Source organism: Symsagittifera roscoffensis, unplaced genomic scaffold (genome assembly GCF_963678635.1).
Source record: "Symsagittifera roscoffensis unplaced genomic scaffold, txSymRosc1.1 SCAFFOLD_386, whole genome shotgun sequence".
NCBI lineage: Eukaryota > Metazoa > Xenacoelomorpha > Acoela > Convolutidae > Symsagittifera > Symsagittifera roscoffensis.
Window position 1 is genome coordinate 10,595 of NW_026971595.1, and position 12,835 is coordinate 23,429.

The window sequence follows — 12,835 nt, forward strand, 5'->3', positions numbered from 1 at the left end:
AAGGAATCAGCAGACAGCATAAAAATAACTGAGCTTGACTGACTGATATGTTTCAAAAAAGACAGCATTTTTTCGAGATTATCCAACTTCTATCGTATCTGAGTCACTTAACAGCCAAAAATAACTAAATATGCCTCTTGATTTGAAATTGATGCTGCCATGTCTGATTGGCTAACTATAACCAATCAAATTCAAGCAACACGGTCAAGTTTTTCAATTAATATTTCCGCCAGGTGAACATACTAATCGAAAAAGATCAGTGGAATGGCTTCAGTATAACAAATTTCTACTTTTTTGGTCAAACTGGCTGACAATTTTAATGGCTTGAAGTTTAAATTGAAGTACCTGAGCATTTAGTTCGAGTTTGATTGACCAAGAAGCCGACCAGGTTCAACCAATATAATCATAGTTCAAGATGAAGAAACAGTGAATTTTGATCATTTAGTGCATAACACCCCCATATGGCAACAGTCAAATTTGTATTAAATGATAGAACTTGTTTTTGAAGTAGTTTTTGCAGTTTGAAAAGAAACGCGGGACAGAAGCTAATAGTTTAAACTTTATAACGATCACAAGACTGCTCGTATTAGGGCAAAGCCCTAAATGTTCCGATTGCCTTTTAAAGTCTATGGAAGCAGTAGTAACTTGAAAAAAAAAACGTTTCGTGAAATGTATCCCCCCACACGCCCTATAATTTATAAAGTGATAGATTTTGCTTCTAGTAACAAACCAGTTATGGCAAATAAGCTTCTTTCACCCAATTTGGAACGAATTCTAAGACATGTTAAATCTCCGAAATTTGTCAGAACCCACCCCTAGCACAAATATTCCATTACCTTCGTTACAAAAATCGGAACAATTACAACAAAAAAGTTCATCAGAGCAATCCTTATGTAAACAATACTTCTCATTTACCCAAGAGAACTAACTCCACCCCAAAATTCCTAGTTCCAATACGAACGTAGCAATTTAAATGCTTGCCCGTTAAACTCAAATGCTAGTTCGGTAAACTTCTAAAAAAACGAAAACCAGTAAATAAATGCACTGAAACAGAAACTTGATTGCAAAATGTGCTGAATTTGAATCCAGTAGTGTCGGTAACCGAGCCAACCGGATAAACTTCGGACTAGATACGGTTCGAAATTTCGATATACGAATGCTGTTAACAAAATAATTGGGCCACGTAGACATTCCACCAATAGGCTAAACGAACTATCCCCGCCCAAAAAATCAAAGCTCCCGTTCGAAATATGCCATTCAGAAAAATTAATAATTTTTGTTCAAAATACTAAGTTGATCGACAGAAACATAAACTGAATAATTTCAATTTGGTAGAAATTTTTATTTTTGTTCGTAGTTGTTGAAAAGGTATCAATTATATGGTAAGATTAATGACCAGCAAAAAAAAAGAAAGACACGTTTTGAAGCAAATATGAAAAACTTCGGCTTAAAAAATTTCGGGTCTGAAGGAAAAAGTCATCACTTTTCAAAATTTTTTGAGTTTCGTTTTGCTCAGCTTAAATGATTGTTACTGGCAGTGACTCAAACCAATTTGCCTGCACTGCACTGCTTTGACACATTCTTTCATTGCAGCTCAGAACTTGACTGATAATGGTGAGTGGTGGGACAAAAGAGAGAACAGAAGAGGTTATATGAAGCATAGTGTGGTCTAGTTGACAACAATTGTGCGAATAGCGGGTGAACAGATCAGAGGTCACGTGGAGGGGGGGGGGAGATTGCATACTAAAAGACATAAACTGACCTGTCTTCTCTGAAACACACCCTACTCCAGTTAGAATGAACGGATTGGGGCAAAGTGTACTGGCTGCTAAAAATCCTCTTATTCAACCACACACGCCTCTAAAGAATTCATTAAGAACTGGCACGCGCATAAAAATATCAGTTTCAGATCAGCCCAACTTTATTTCTCTCTCTCTCTCTCTCCCTCTCTCATTCCCAGATGGTTAGAATGAGCTATTTGGCCTTGTCTGACCATCACTCTGTGCTGATCAAACGAATGTTCAGTGTGTTATTCCATGAGTAGTATGCATATAGTGCGTTAGGATCGGGGGGGGGGGGGGGGTTGTCATACATGGATGACCATTAGGTATAAATCATAATGGTCACCATGTATTAAATGATCAGCAATGGTCACCATGTAATAATCCTAATTGTCACCATGTATAATTTTATACCTAATGGTCACTATGTAATAATCCTAATTGTCACCATAAATAATTTTATACCTAATAGTCCTCATGTAAAACTTCGGTATATTATTGAGTATTCCCACTGAACGTTGTGGAAACGGGAATGGAATTAGGTTTTGGTCGGTGCATGTTTTCCCTTCTAAAGTTTGGGGGTATTGGTTTGTTTACATGTAAAATGACGTTATATACCTATTATATGCGACCAAACTATATGGTATATAGAAAAGCACAAGATTTTGGCAGCGTAGCTTAACTGTTGGCTGCGGTGAACGATTTCCTTCAAAAATGCATGTTTTATTACTGAATCTCGAAGAAAGCAAAATTCGTCAAGTGCGGCGGCCGCCACCTCTATTTAGGCAAAAATTAATAATCAATTTGACCAAAATAAGAATGAAAAATTTCGTTCAGCCAATTGAAGGTAAAAACAAAGAAAAATTATGGAACACTGAAAACTCTAAAATGATGAAATTGGCTTGAAAATTTTGACATTTCCATTTTCCGTTTCTACAAGAGACTGAAAAATAAACGTCTGAAATCTATGACAAAAACTTTGATTTGATAGAAAGGTTGAAAGAGCTAAAAGGTTGAAGTGGCTAAAGATCTTGAAAAACGAGAACACTGATGAAAGCCAAAAGTGCCCATTAATTTTGCTGCAACCATTTCTAAGACGTGTACCTAACTTGTTACTATAAAATTGAAGTGGAACAAAATTTCTTGGGGTCCGAGTAGAGGAAAACGCATGGCGCTCGACTCTCAGCCGAAAGGCGGCGTTTCGAAACCCGTCCGGAAATTGTACTGAAAGGAGGCAACAGTAGCTGGTATGGTGATATCCCCCCATAGATCGATTTTGTACTTTTTTTCTCACTTTGATAAAAAGCTTAACTTCTCGAATTACTGCTATTCAGTTAACAATTGGGTAAAATTTCAATTACTAAAAGAATGTATTGTTCAAAATTGAATTGTAAAATGTATAAATCAACCATATTAAATGGTTAGTTAATGGGTACGCATGTGAGTTAGGAAACGTTTCAAAACATGATCAGTTATATAAACAAAATCAGAAGCATCACCATTAAAGTTTTTATCAAAAATCAAATGTGCAATATAAATACAAAAAGAACCGCACATGGTAGAGTTTGAGTCTTGCATGGGAAAGTTTGTCATCAATTCAGTCACTTGATGAAAATTCTCGTTCAATCGTTTATACAGATTGGTGTACTGCCAGAGAGGAAGACCGAGAGGATCAGCGAAGTATAAAACATTTCTTCTGTTGCATATCACAATCCAATGTGTCCCCGGAGAATCTGATTTTGAAGTGTTCACAATCATAAAGATGTTGTTTGGGATGTGAGGTGGAAAATTGTCGGCTGCAAATACTCCAAAAAACTTATATTTCAGATGATTACAATTCTGAATGAGGTCCTGCAACTGGATTTCATCCATTTTCAGACTGTCGAAATGGGAAGGACGTTCTTTGTAACTTTGCGGTCGGAGGTAATAAATACATTGGATGAGCGTATACCCCAAACAAAAATTTCCAGGTTTGCTGTCAAAGCGTTTGAGAATTGAAGATCGAGTGAAACTGAGCAGTTAGTAAGTTCTGGATGCAAGAAGTCATGAGCTGCCTGCTGTGTGCTAGTGAGATCAAAACACATAATAAAGTGCTGTTGGTAGTTATCCAGAGTGATTCCCAGCCCGCAGTGCAACAAACCCAGCGCTGATAGTGTGTTGAAGAAGAGACGCTTATGATCTTGTGTACTGATTGGTGTACTTGCTATTGGTAAACCATTTCGTCTCAAAGTAACTTGCTCCAGTCCAAATTTTTGATAATGAAAAGGATTCGTTCGGTTTGTTCCTAGAAATGCATTATTTGTGTTCAATGCTATGATAATTTGTCTCACCGGTTCACGAGCAAAAATATCTTCCTGTTGCCAGCTGCGCTGACCAGCTGTTGCAAGAAATGTTTTTGTAATTTCTTCTTGATATGGGTAGTTCGCAGGAGTTTTGAGCAAAGTTGATTCAATGGCAGAGAGCACATGGTCGGTCACAGTCATTTTTCTAACATATAGGTTCGCTTCGAGTATTTGCAGCTTGTAATGCTTGGCAGCATCTTCCGATATAATGAGAAAATCTTCATGAGAACGTCTGTAGGAAAGTCTGAGGGTAACACCGCTCAACAAATGCTTGTCACATGTGAAAAAATCAACTCCAGCGGGTCCATAGAACCAAATTTCCCTCGATTCACGGACCAGTTCTCGTTGAGATGTGAAATCAGCTGCATCTATTGCAGCGGGATTGTTTTCAAAACGATATCCCTGACACTTAAACCATGAGTCCTTGGCTCCTTTGCTGTTAGAAACTTCTGTTCCAATAAAGCTTTTATGCGCAAAATTACTATTGGCATTTGAGATTTTGAGTCCATTAGCAGAGAGGGTACAGTCAGAGAAAAGGGAATACAGGGAGTTGTTTACGAGGAACGGTGAATCAGACACAGTAGGATCAGTGTTGTCGTATCGCAGATCAGCTCCACTTGATTGCGTTACTTTGCATCGTATTTCCAAATAAATTTTTTGCAGGTCAACAAAATTATTACGGTCACCGGTGATTTCAAATTCAAGCATTGGTCCATTAGGTGAATAAACAGGTCCAATTTTTTGATCAAAAGCGTTTTCAAAAGTAATCAAAAGAGGTTGTTTTTCAAACAAATCTAGAGAGCTATGGGTAGCTTCATTGGGTAACAAATTAGCGATCATTTTTTATGTTTGAGAAAAAATCTGCTCGACTTCTCACTCGTCTGGTTTTTCTTCGAATGGTTGTTTTTCTTTTTCGAGCCCCTACTGACCTTCTTCTTCGTAATCCATTCATTGGTGTCTTTCGACGACGTCGTCTACCACCACCGAGTTGTTTTCTTGCAGTTTTTGTGACAGTGTTTTTCAATGCTTGTTTAGGAGACTTCTTTTTCATAGCGACATCAATTAGTTCTGGCGCTGCACTCATCAAAAGTTCTCTGCCCAGTTTTTTCGCTGCCGGTAGAATAACCCGTCGTGCAAACGGTATAGCAACACGACCAATACCAGCAGCCAAAGCGCCAAATCCACTGCCGCGTTGTCGGTAGTGTCCAGAGAAATGAGGAAGTGAAGCTTGCTTTGCATAATATTGTTCCATTGGTTTTCAATCAAAACGCTTGAATTTTAGAGTCAACACAACTTTACCAGTTCCTGCAAAGGGCACTAGTCTTCCAGTTTCTGTGCGCAACTGTACCGATATTGATTGTACAGATGAAGTGAATAATTTTTTGTAGTCTAAATTAGTGAAGTTTTTTCGATGATTAGGTTCAATGCTGCAGGCACTACCGTTTTTGATGCGTCTATTTGAATCAATGACGCGTAACAATGGGGCCTTTGCATCACCAACAGTTTGGTATTGAATAATGTCAATATAGACAAAAATTAGACTTGTCCCACTTGATAAGTCATATGGGAAATGAGATTCGTACAGTTCGTTTCCCTCATAAGATGCATCGAAGGAGGGTATCATTTTGTAACCAATGTGATATTCACCGTTCTCATCAAGCTTTGCATTGTAGCCTAACAGACTGGGTATTTGGGGACTTGGGAATGAGATTCCTTCATTTGCGTTCATCCAAATGCTCATGCTATTCGTGATTTCTTGAGGACTCGCATCAAAATGAATTTTGTCTTTGAGTTTTGTTTTTATCTCATTAATCAATTGTTCTATAAAAGTGTACTCTCCTGATTTGATAAAAACTTTTTCGCCATAGTAGGGTCTGGAAATTGTATTCCGATTGCCAGCGTTGGATTTACTGGCTACTACTTCGGATGCTCTGAAGTACGTAAATTCCTCATCAGTAACATTGTTTAATTTTGTGGGGAAAATTATTTCTGAGAGAGCAACTCTCCAATCTCCGTCTAAAGCTATTTCTTCTTTACAAAAATTTCTAAAACTGGCCAAAGTGTTGCCTGGGAAATAATCCATTGATGCTGTTGAAATCAAATGTACAGTAAACTCATCACTGCCCATTTTCGTTATAATCAGCTTTGTTTCCAATTAAACTAAGTTCTTTTTCATAAAATTTTCCGCTGATTTCTTCCTTTTCCGCATCAATGAGACTGTATGTTGGAGGGTTTACAGTAGGAATGGCAACTATTTCAAAAACTTCGTCTGTAAAAATCTGCTTGTAACCTTTTCTAAAAGGCAAGTCAGTCTTCGCTATTCGAACATAGTCACCAACATAAAATTTTGAATTCTGTACCAACTTCGATGAACTGTTTGCAATTAATGAAACTAAAGCAGGTACATGTTTTCTTGTGACCTTGTTTGGAGCCAATTTTGTTACTCTATTAACGCGTGAGTTAATCGTTTGAACAAAACTTTGTAATTTTTCAATATAACTGTAAGTCCATTCAAACTCCAAGTATTTGTACATAATACTTTTCAGCGATCGAATGTTTCTTTCGGCAAACGCTGATTTTTTTTCACTGTGAGTATTGTATTTGATGATTTCTCGTTTAGTACATAACTTTTCGAACTCTCCTTTAAACTCGGTGCCTTTGTCAACCCAAACTTTTTTTGGTTGTTTTGTTTTGATCATTTTTTTGAAAGCTTCGGTTGTTTCCTTAGCATATTTGGTCTCCAGGGGTTCCACTCGTAAGTAGCGAGAGAGGCAATCGACAGCAACTAACAAATATCGTACCCCTCGGTTATATTTAGCCAATTTATCAACATAAGCCAAGTCAAGAGACCAAATTTCGTTGATATCGTTAACAATCACTTTTAGCCGAGGATATGTTTTACGAAACAATCCATACTTTGTATGTGATGATTGAGATCTCAGAAATTTTTCAACTTTTTTTGGTGAGAGTTGACTAGCATTTGTTAAATTTTTAACGCTACCAAATGCAGCTGGACCTTTCGTGTAGAGTAATTTGAGTTTCTTTTCTTCACTGATAGTAGGATTTCCATTCTTTTGTTGACGTCGTCGCAAACGATTCTTTACTGCTTTCATAGTTTTTATCATCGTCGTCATCGTCGTCGTTGGTGTTGGGGAAAAATTCTTTTTTCTGGGTTTTTCTTTTGTCTGATTGCTTGGTTCTGGGTTTGAGAGTTGTCGATCGAGTCTTCGAAGAGGAGGGTTTTGATCTCTTCGAGTACTCAGTTGTCGGGTTGTCGTCGGAGACGAAGGAGGAAGAAGTTGAGAAGGGCTTAGCTGCTTCGCTCTTAAGCGAGCGGAGAATCTGTTTGGCATAAGTGTTGGACACTAAGCTAGGATCAAGATTCAGTTCTTTCAAAATTTGTGGATAAAAAACACCCTCAAGTTTTTTTGTGTTTTGCTGTGTATCGTACAAAAAAGATTCAATTTTAACGAGTGTTGGTTTTCCTTGAATTAAAACATATCCGTCAACGTCTAAAGTCAAGGATTCAACTTTGAACAACTGCTTTAGCACGATGTTTGCCCTTTCCAATTTATTAGCTTCCAATAGCTCTTGAATGGATTCCATAACCTTTCGAAACACTTCAGCGGTTTTTCCATTACTTTTTTCATCGTTTTTTTCTGTTCTCTTTGAACTTGTCTGCTGCAGTGAATTGTTTGATTCAAAAATTTTTTCTGCTTCATCATCACCGTCATCACTGAAATTAGTAAGTGCAGATAAATTTCTTTTTCGGTGCAGATTTGGTACTACATTATTAGGGGTTAAAGGAATAGGAGATGTTGGGTTTAATGGTGGTGGAGAGTCACGGCTGATATTTCGTTCTCGAAATCGTTGTATGTAATTGAGTTGAGATGATTTGTCGTTAATTAATGGATTATGAAGGATTTGAGATTGTGGTGCAGTTTTTTCATCTGGAGCATATGTTTTTCGAGGAATGAGGATGAATTCTTCAGCATACATGCCTGAGATTCTAGTTTTTCAAGTAAATGTAACACGATTCTCCGATTGATTTAACCAGTGAAATATTGTTTGCCAAAACTTTTCGTTTTTCTCGGATACTAAACTTAGGGTCAACAATTTTTCCAAATGGTATTTTCTTACTCTCGATGAAACTCTTGTTAGCTGGAACATGTCCCAGAAAAACATTTACAAAACAATCGCAAAGAAATCTAATAAAATTTGAATCAGCTTCTGTCAAAATTGATCTACAATGGCGACTATTGAGCATTTGCTTCAATATACATAATTCTTTCTCTTTCATTTTCAAGAGATGTGATAACTGCTTTCGAGGATGGTAAATAGAAAATGGTTGGTGATGGTGGAACTATGTTTGACGAATAACGAAGACATTCTGAAGTTTTGGGATCCAAGTCTATCAACAGATGACCAAAATCTTCTTTCGTTGCCAACTGATACGCATGACGGAGGAATTTTGCATTATTCAACTGTCTGCCTAAATAATCAATTTGTTGAATGTCTCGAGGTGATTTGAACAAAATTAAGTGAGTTGTATTCAAATCTATTGTACGTGATTGCTTACTTTGCTGAAATAAATTGTGCTTGACATAAATAACATGAACATTTTTATGTCGGCCTGCTGTAGCTAATTTAACAAAATCTTTTTCATTAAAAATTTCTTCACAGGTATCATCAAAGACAATCATACAATCCCGTAAGTTATTAACAATTTCAAAGCTGGATAATTTTATAAATTCAATATCAAATTTGTTGTGAGAAACAAAGGAACGGTATTTGGGTTGATCGTGAAGATAAAAATAAAATATCTTGTTATACGATGGATAGAATGTACCTTTGAGAAGCATTTGAAAAGTTAAATCAGTTTTGCCAGATCCTGAGGGACCTGAAACGGACATAAACAGACGATCTTTTGTTGAAATGATCTTATTCATTATTATAACTTGGGATTGGGTAACATGTAACCAACTGTACTGGATAGTATTGAAAGCCAAATGGCAGTCTCATCACAACTAAGGTTGTAAAAAGATAATTTTGAAATAGATAAAGAGAGCAAAATGAAAATGAAACAGACTTGCGTGAAAAAGACAACTTCTGCAGACGGAAGAGAAACAGAATTACAAAATTTCCAAGATCTGTTTTCGTGAGATAAAGACTTTTCGGCAACACCAATGTCAACAAAGTCGCAATCATTGTTCTCGACAGTGGTGGTTTCTTCAATTTCCATGTTTACCCGAAGACTTTTTTTGCTTATTTCTATCAAGGTTGATAGTTACAACTGCATACCAATCGCCTTTTTTTCTCTCTGATCTATTGCCGTTTGGTTTGTATTTTATTATATATCTTGCTATGTTTTTGTCTGTCAGAAGTATCCGAACAATTTTTTCTACGTTTCCGGTACTGATTTCGTCTAATAACTCTTTTGGTAAATTCTCACCTGTTAAACTCACATTTTGTGTGTTTTCTTTTGGCAAAAATATTTTTTTGAAATTTTGAATTTTCAAACACGACATGTTAGCAACTAGTAATCACACAAGATCAAAAGAAAATGAAGACAATCAATAAATATATTTATTATGATTCACAAAATTTGGCATATATATATATGTGATTCGTCATTTCGGTTCAACAGGCAAATCAACTCCTCGTTCAATGAAGAAAAACTCATATTTTGTGAATTTGTCATGGTTACAATTAGATTTGAACTTTACAACAAAATGAGCAGCAACTCTGATAGTGGCTTGAACTAAATGTATTTCCTCAATGTTATCAGTTTTGACTAATTCTTTCAGTTCAGCTGGAAGCTGATGGTCATGCAAATGAATTTGTCTTCTCTCTCCCAGCTGAGGTTGCAGCCCTTCCAGGTTGAGATTGAACAACGGAATTGACTGGCGAAATTCCTGGAGTCTGGACATTGTACAGGTGAAAGTAGTCAAGAACTGTAAAAAACTTCCGTAAATTATCGATTTCGATATCGTTCAGTGTAATTTGTTCGAGTTTTTGCAGGAGAGGTTTTCCTCGACAATCTAATATGCCTGTCCGCGTAAGAGTAACTTTAATTCTTGGTGTTAAATTGTTTTCAGGACTCTGATTAGTCATTGAAGCGTAAACCACCAAATTTGGAGATAAGGTTGTTTGCATCATTGGACAGTTCATTTTGTAACCAATCGAAAAAAACTTTGGATTTTCTACGGGTACAATGCTTTAATAATTGATGTGAGGGAAGTAAATGAGAATGTCGTTTGCAAATATGTTTTTCTTGACCCAATAACTGTTCAATCTTTGGGCAGCCAAAATCTTCCAAATTTGTCACGGGTAATTTCAAGTATTCAGCTAATAAAACAGATTTTTGTGTACCTTTAGCAAAAAAATGGGAATTTGGGTTCCTCAAACGAATGCTGTCAAAAATTTGATCCAAGTATGAGTAAGGGTATTCACCTTCGTCCCAACGAAGCCCGTGTAGAAATTTAGATACCCAATTGTACGCTTTTTTTTCTTCTTTTGATAAATTGTTGAATTGAACTGGTGGCAGAAAATGAATTGTATCAATTGTATTAGCAGAGCAAACGGAAAGTTCCTTTATGATCAAAGGTTTCTTGCCACATTTAAATCCTTCAATATCTAAAATAATGAGATGGTTGAAAAACAATTTTTTAGTTTTCTTTCTTTGGGTTAACATGACTTTCACTCAACATTCCAACAAACGAAATAACTTTGGTTTGAATGCTTTAAGAAATAAGCAAAACGCAATACCTGTCACGTGACCCAGGTAACAGTTTTTTATTGGACAAGGCAAAACATATGTGTACCCAGGACCGGTATGATTTTTTTCTTGCAAATATCCCGCTGCGTCATGCAATATAGCATGTATTCTAAGAAACTTGAAATGTTTCAAGTGTTTGTCGAGCGACGAATTGTCTATTCCAATTAAACCACCATATGGTCTGTTTTTCAAAACAAAATCCAAATTAATATCAGCATCCAAATACAAACAAGTGGCTAAAAAATACTGAAATCTGACTGATTTGTCTGGATATTGTGATTTTAAGTCTATAAAAATTTCATGAATGAGTTTTAAATCGAAAGTTGAAATCATGTTTACTGAACTCAATATAATAAAAAGGGAATAATGAAAAGTATGTATCAATTAAAACTTAACTTTCTCTTCAACAATAAATTTCACAAATAGCACATCAGTATCTACATCAAGTTTTCCATATCCACTTGTCAAAATATCCATTATTTTGCAAAAAGCGGCAGAATGGGGTCCATTAATTAAACTTTCAAATCTTTTCAAAGTTTCTGTATTCATCTCATCTGTTTGAACATGTCTGGTTTCTGTATGTTTCTTTGAAACTGAAGTCGAAACTCTTACGGATTTGTTTGACGTCGACGATGCAGCAGGCGTAACTGTATTATCAATTCGTTTCTGTCCCCCAACGGCCGGAGATTTCTTGCAAACGTTTTGATTTGGTGAAGTTTGTTTCTTAGATGATGTTGCAGAAAGCAATAAATTGGGTAAACGTTTTTTGATTGCAGTGAAATCTAACAAATCGAGATTGGCTGCAACAGGTTGTGCTGAATAAGTGAGAGCTAGTTTAAGCTTGTCAAATAACTCACCGTTTCCTTTGACATCTTTAGCAGGAGAAACTAAGTATTTGAAGCAAGTGAAAATACAAGGAACACTGAAACATTTTTGGGAAGGAAAAAATTGGTTTAATTGTTCCTCTGAATCTACTTGAATCAATATATGGTAATGAATTTTTTTTTCATTCTCGACTGAAAAAGGGCAATATTCAGATTTGAAGTGGCTTCCAAAAACATAATTTTTAAAAGTAGATAAATTAGGAATTTTTTCAGTGATAACAAATTTGAAATTTGGTTGAAATTTTTTGAAATAATCAGGTAACACAACTTCGAACATAGCTTCTGCCATTTTGTAAAGGAAAATTAATTCGGGTCGTGCTTGAAATCCTTTGTGTTTGAGGAAAGTTGAGATTTCCTGGCTCGTTTACAGTTAGATTGTGGTTTGTCTTTGTTTTCAACAGTATCAGAAATTTCACTTGTTTGCGCTCGGATTGACTTTCCCGACTTTAGTAATTTTGAAAATTCTTCGCTGCTTAAGGAAAGTCTTTGTACACATTCAAATTCAGCGCCTTCAGCTGCTTTTTTGAAAACTTTCAGGAATACATAAGTTCCAGTTTGGTCATATGTTTTCAATGTAGCACGCACTAGTCTTTTACTGTTTTCCGAAATATCGAAATAGCAATCGCCAAAATCTTTATCTGCATCTGCTGTGGTGCTTGTTTTGGTTTTATTCATTGTAACGAGTAAATTTTCAAAGTAACTTGATTCAAAACTGAATAGAAAGAAATGAATGGTTCCGATTGATTGTATATGTCTGCAAAAGAAAGCGGCGTTGTATCTATTTTAATTTATATACACATGTAATTTATATCGCAAAGATATTGGATTGCAATTTAGTTCACATGGATAAGTATTTTGTGCATGTACAACTGATAAGAATTTTAATGGGTGTTAAAGGTCACAATGTTTAAACGTTATTTTTGATACAAGCTATTTGTTTGAATGCAATTTAGATAAACATAGAATACCACCCAAGGTAACATAAGTATTTTACACGCCCTCCCTTATTAAACCGATTAAAAACTACATAGGAGGTCTTGAAATTTCTAA